Here is a 6,623-nt window from a genome sequence, read left to right as displayed (position 1 = left end):
TCCAGAAATGAATAACACAGCCACCTGAACCAAAACTCGGACCAAAAGTGACTTCTCCAACAATTTCTAAAAATTATGAAATAAATATATAAACACTAACATGCTATAATATACAAAAGTACGAAGGCGGAATTTCGTAATCGTTACCCAAAATAAATTCTGATCAACCCGAAGAGAAAATCTGATGTCCGGAAAATATCTTCAGAAAAATCCGAAATTAATGGTCATAGACATATACACGCTGAGATGCCATGTGGAGTAATCAACGCCTTCAAACTCCTTTTCTATGTCCCGAAAATAAATTAAAACGGAAATATAACGGAAATATGCCCCGCAAATTATCTTCTCAAAATCTCGCAATATATATACTTATGCGTAGGTATCGAAGCGCTGATCGTTTATATATATAATAATTGAAATTTGGACGAACGGTTTGTAAGATATGAATTTTTGAAAATTAAAAATTAAAAATTAAAAAATTATGTAACAGAGAAAAGAGGCAGAAGAAGGGAAAGGGGAGGGAAGGCTGCGGGAAAAATTGAAAAGGGAGGGGTAGGCACGTGTGTTAGGTGGGTGCGGGGTAGATTAGAAAGTTTTGTTTTTTTTTTCTTTTTGTTTAACAACATAGTTGCTGCCACGCGTAGATAGAAGCACAAAATTTTGACACGTACTAACAAGGCCGCGCGTTCTTATTTTCATCTGCAAGCCCCACTTTTGTCCCGCATTACGTTGTTTAATGAACCAACTTGCAGGTAAAAATAATCCGAAAATTTACCAATTTTTTTTTTAATTTCCAGAATAATTAAAAACTAGTAAAATAAAATTTTCATAATTTTTAAAATATTTTTTAATTTAACATCAAACCCGCATTTTACGATTTAACGAACCGAGTTACACTTGAAACAAATTCAGAAAATCACGGAAATAGTCTTAAAATGTTACAAATATCTCAAAGTTTATAAAAACATAAATTTCATAATTTTAAACCAATTTTTAAAATGCAATTTATACCCGATTTTAGCAATTATACGATTCAACGCGCGGTTAAAATTAATCCTAATAATTCCCAAAATAATTTTAAAATTCTCAGAATATTCCAAACTTAGATAAATATGAGTTTCGTAATTTTTGAAGAATTTTGAAATAAATATGGATTTTACAAATAAATGAAATCAGAAAATCATATAGGGCTAAATAATTGATAAAATATTGATTTCTAAATTTTATAAAATCCCAAAAATAATTATTATAATTATAAAGTCATAAAATAATTTAAATATTTATGAAATTAAATTTTCAATAAAATCACTTTTAAACATAAAAACAAAACGATACGACTCAGTAATTAATAATACAAATAATCCTCAATCACAACTGAGTCCCACACAATTAATATTACATACAACACATAATAGAAATAATATCCATCCAATCTCTAATATTACTAAACGAACTCAATTTACCGATATTAATAAAATGATCGGTTTTCAAATAAACTTTTGAAAATAATACATTTAAGGATATATTTTCAGATATTAACAAGGATCGATATAACACTCAACAATTAGCACATTACCATTTAATAACACAAACTCGTCAAATAGGAATAAAATATCCACCATTTTATTTTTTAAATCACATAAACATATTCAAATATTAATAATAATAATTCTGAAAATACGGGATATCACACATGTCTTGGGGATAACAACAACCGTCCAAATCCATACGTGTTTCTGAATACAATATATCAATTATATAATCCTGAATACTGAATAACAAATACATACATCGGGCACCCATAAGAGCTAGGAATGTTATCTATTACTATCTATCCTAACAAAATTGATGACAAGTCACCCAACCCTTTACAAGGTCCCTGAGCGGTCACTGATCTCTCGGTCTGAGTCACTGCGCGTGAGGTCTCGAACCCTCCTCATCGCTCCCGCTAGCATCAGCTCAGCATCAACTAGTGGAATGTATCCTCCCATCACAGTCATCCTCATTTGCACTCGAGTACGGAGCTCGATCCCATCAATCTCACGGCGAGCTATAGCCGGGGAAGCAGCTCTGAAGTCCCCGGGGTAACCTAACCTGGTAGCTCTCTCGACGGTCAGTTCCTGTCGTAGCTCCACAATACGGGCAGATGTCGCGGTGATCTCAGCATTCAGATGAGCCACTATCCAGTCATGCACTGCTACATGTATGGTCGCTTGGTGTGATAGGGGTGAGTCCGGGTCACTAGAGGATATGTCATGAATCTCATAAGTCTGTGCCTCCATCTTGTCATCCTCGTCCTCATCAGCGGAGGGAAAAAGGCTCAGTATCCCTGGGTGAGGGGTGGGAGGGTGAACAGTCGGGAGAGGGTACATCTCTATGTATATCCAGTCTACGTCATCGCCCTTGGGCTCCTCGACATCGTCAGCTATAGGGGTAGGGAAGTCAGTATCCTCCTTCGGGGGATCCTCGGTAGGGTCATCATCTAAGTCATCAATAAGTGGGTCCTTCGGCTAGGGAGTAGGGTCGCGCTTAGGGGTCATAACGTCTTCAACATGGTCAACCTCCCCCATAGGCTCCACTGGTACCTGACACAATAGGCAAGTTGTTACTAACTTAGAGTCGGAATTCCCTTGAGGGTAAAACTGTCAAGATAACCCATGCATTCTGACGATGAACTCGACTTAAGTTGTAATTGATTATTATTATTATTCTTATGTCTATGTATTTTATTTTCTATTGTTTCCAAGATTTGATAAATTAAGGCTCGGATACCATTTATGTGGTGTCCCAAAATCCGGGGTTAGGGATCTAGGAGACCACACCGTCTTGAATCATGTTTAACACTTATCTTGCACAATAATATATATATATATATATACTCACACCTCTATGACCCCACACTTATCAACACACACACACTTACAGGTTATTATTTTGGAAACGAACAATGGATTACTAGAGTTATTAATTCCACCAAGTGATAGTTATTACATACCAAAAATAATTAAGTCTTACCACAGGTGTAACCTTTATTTATGGTTAGACCGGCAGACAAATATATGTTTCTTCAATATTACCTTACATAAGTCATACTTATAAATAAGTCGGACTAAAAACAACTGAAAGCCAATCCAGCTTATACGATCTACCTAGGGTACTGCACCGAACATCCTACGGAACAGCTGGTCGTTTCCTACTCATTTCCTGGCCGTGAGTCTCCTGATAGGCATCTTGATTCACTGTTGTGTTGTGTCAGTTTTAAGAAAACAAGTGTGAGCTATAATGCCCAGCATAATAATGTATAATATAAAAAGACTGTATAATAATTTCATGTCTGATTTTCGTATATGGTATAAATATTTGTTTAGAATATTTTTTCTTGGTGATACACACCTCTTTTCAAAACAATTCTTTGATTGACTTATTAGCCTGTAAATACCTTGATGGTAAACCCAGCACCTAGGCTAAATTAGGGTATTGCATCACAATTCCAATTGGAAGAATAAGACATTTATCGGAGCCACCGCATTCGATGATCAGTTGTAATACGGAAATATGTAACCTATTCTACTAGTAGAAGGATGACACCTTCGTATCCCGGTTATCACCCTGACCGCATTCGGGCTATGTGTCCCATTTCGGGTATGCACACACTTCACAGGTTCCTGAGTACACAGAGTACCTTCGCCCGTGGTACCTTTGATAGTCTCCCTAGTATTCATAGTACTAGAGTCTACACCTCCTACTCATTGGAAGAATTCTATCATATCTCGAGAATTCGAACCACATTGAAGTTCCTAGGGCATTTTGCTTGTTGATAATATTTTTTTGACGATCTGAAAGTATTAAACTGATTTTCCGGAGTTCAGAAAAATTTTAAAATAGATCTTTGGACTTTTAAATCATTAAATAAATATTTAATAATTAAATAATAATTATTAAATAATTAAAACTCGAATAATACTATTTTTAAACAGTATTTCGAAAAACGCATTAGGTGGCCGCTTAAGCGGAAGCGGGGAAAAAACGTACTGATTAGTGCCAAATCGGTTATTAAGCGTCTTAATGGATTAAGCGGGTCAAAGCCCGCTCCGATTAAGCGGCCAGACTAAAACACTAAAAAAACACAAAATCGGCTATTCTCAAAAAGGCAAAAACATTACAGAGGTGAGAGGAACAGTGGAGCGATCGAAAGCTAGGGTTTCCAAATTAATTCAGGTTTGTAATCTTCATTTACTATCAAATCAAATATTCAGATCTTAATAATTCTTGTCGCTAGTGTATTATAATTTATAATCATATGTATGTGTACTTGTATGTCGTATAGCAGTATAGAGTATATAGTATATAATATATACTAGTGTATTCGTAGTTACTATTTAAGAATTAAGATTTAAGATGTTTGAATATGTCATTGAGAATCCTTGAATCTGAGATACTTGAATTTTTTGTTTTTTTATAAAATGGAAACGACGAGTTCTTCAGCTGCTTCGAATTCAGAAACAGTGGGTTCATTAGAGGCTGTTAAGCGAAAATCTGATGATGTTGGATGGGATTATGGTGAATTAACAGTACCAAATAATTATGAATGATAAAATCAAATGTAAGTTGTGTGACAAAGCATTTAGTGGAGGAATTTATCGTTTGAAGCAACATATAGCTGGTCATAGAGGTAATGTGAAGCCATGTCCGAAGTCTACTCCGTTGGATAAATCTAAATGCTTACAAGCTTTGGAGGGATCAAAAAAGAGAAGACAAGATAAGAAATAACATATTGATGAAGTTAGGGATGAAGTTGCAATCAGTAAAGACAGTGATGATGTTGTTGAAATCGACAATGCGGGTTCTAAACCCGTGCGACCACTTGGGTCTATGGATCAGTTTGCACGCGCTATCGATCCGGATGCATCATTGAGGAAGACAAGACAACAAAATATTAATGATACACTTTTTAAGAATAGAATCAATGAAGTACATACTTACTTGGTTAAGTGGGTGTATGGTGCTGGGATCCCTTTCAATGCAATTATTAATGATGACTTTCATCGATTTTGTGAAGCGGTTGGATAATTTGGCCCCAGATATATACCACCAAGCCAACACCAATTGCGGGAGCCACTACTGAAGAAAGAAGTAGAAAGGACTAAACAATCTTTGAAAGAGCAGGAGGATGAATGGAAAAAGTCTGGATGTTCAATAATGACCGATGCTTGGTCTGATCGGAAAAGAAGAAGTATTATGAATTTGTGTGTAAACTGTAAAGTAGGCACAAGCTTTTGTCTTCTATTGAATGTTCAAACGAGGCTCATACAGCCAAGTTTGTATTTGAGTATGCGGATAAATAAATTCAAGAAGTTGGACCAGGCAATGTTATTCAGGTGGTGACGGATAATGCATCAAATAATATGGCTGCAGCGAAGCTATTGAGAGAAAAACGACCACATATATTTTGGACTTCATGTGCTACACATACACTGAATCTTATGCTTGAGGCCATAGGTAACTCTATAGCTTTTTTATTTGCTTTTCTGCTGTTTTCTGCATATTTTCTTGATGTTTTTATTCAATTTTCTGCAGAGTTTTATCCATCATTTTCTGCTGTTTTCTGCATATTTCTGTTGCTGTTTTTATTCAATTTTCTGCAGAGATTTATCCAACATTTTCTGCTGTTTTCTGCATATTTTTCTTGCTATTTTTATTCAGTTTTCTGCAGAGTTTTATCCAACATTTTGTGCTATTTTAGTCTTGTTTCTGCAGAGTTTTACATTCCAGTTTTGTGTCCTGTTTTCTGCACTGGTTTGCTGCTGTTTTTTTTTCAATTTTCTGCAGAATTTCCAGCTTCCTGTACTGTTTTAGTCTATTTTCTTCAGGTTTTTTATCCAGTTTTTTGCAGGTTTCTTTATGCAGTGTTTGTTCAAAAATCTGCAGAATTGTCTGAGCAGAATTTCTGCAGATTTTTCGCAGAATCTTTTCTGCAGAATTTATGCAGTTTTATCCATTTTCTGCAGAATTTATGCAGTTTCTGCAGATTTTTTTTGCAGTTTTTGTGCAAATTAGTGTAAATTGTTATGCATATCTGTGCAGATTTTTTCTTTGTGATTTTCATTGTTTATTGTTTCTTATTCCAGGAAAAACTCCAAAATTCAAATTAGTGATTGAGAAAGCAAAAGTCTGACCATTTTTATCTATGCGCACCATAATTAATTAATTAATTAATTAATTAATTATAATCCGATTAGTGACCCGCTTTAAAAACCGCTTAAGCGCCCTCTTTAGCGCTTAAGCGCTATATGGTCATCTCACCGCCTAGCCCCGACTTGCGCTTTTCACAACACTGTTTTTAAAAGAATATTTGAAATAACATTCCTCAACTAATTTATGTTCAAGAAATAAATAAATATATAATAATATTAAATAATTGAATTTAAAAATAAAATAATCGTTGGAGAATACTTCTCCTATTAAAATGAATATCTTAAATAATATTCATTGCTCGGGTAATTAAATAAAGTTGAGGGAATACGATCTTCGAAATCGTTTTAAATAAATTCGAGGTACTTTAATATTTCGCGAGAGGACATCTAGTCCCTTGGAATAAAATAGCTACGGACTTTTAATCGTCC

The 6,623-nt window shown here is 34.8% G+C and overlaps 1 pseudogene; it reads left to right on the top strand.

The window, feature by feature from the left end:
• The first annotated feature begins 4,093 nt into the window (after window positions 1-4,093).
• LOC141720337 (uncharacterized) lies at window positions 4,094-6,368 on the top strand (annotated as a pseudogene).
• Window positions 6,369-6,623: the final 255 nt, after the last annotated feature.

This window comes from Apium graveolens, chromosome 4 (genome assembly GCF_009905375.1).
Source record: "Apium graveolens cultivar Ventura chromosome 4, ASM990537v1, whole genome shotgun sequence".
NCBI classification, from domain to species: Eukaryota; Viridiplantae; Streptophyta; class Magnoliopsida; order Apiales; family Apiaceae; genus Apium; species Apium graveolens.
This window is presented reverse-complemented; position numbering and strand designations above follow the sequence as displayed.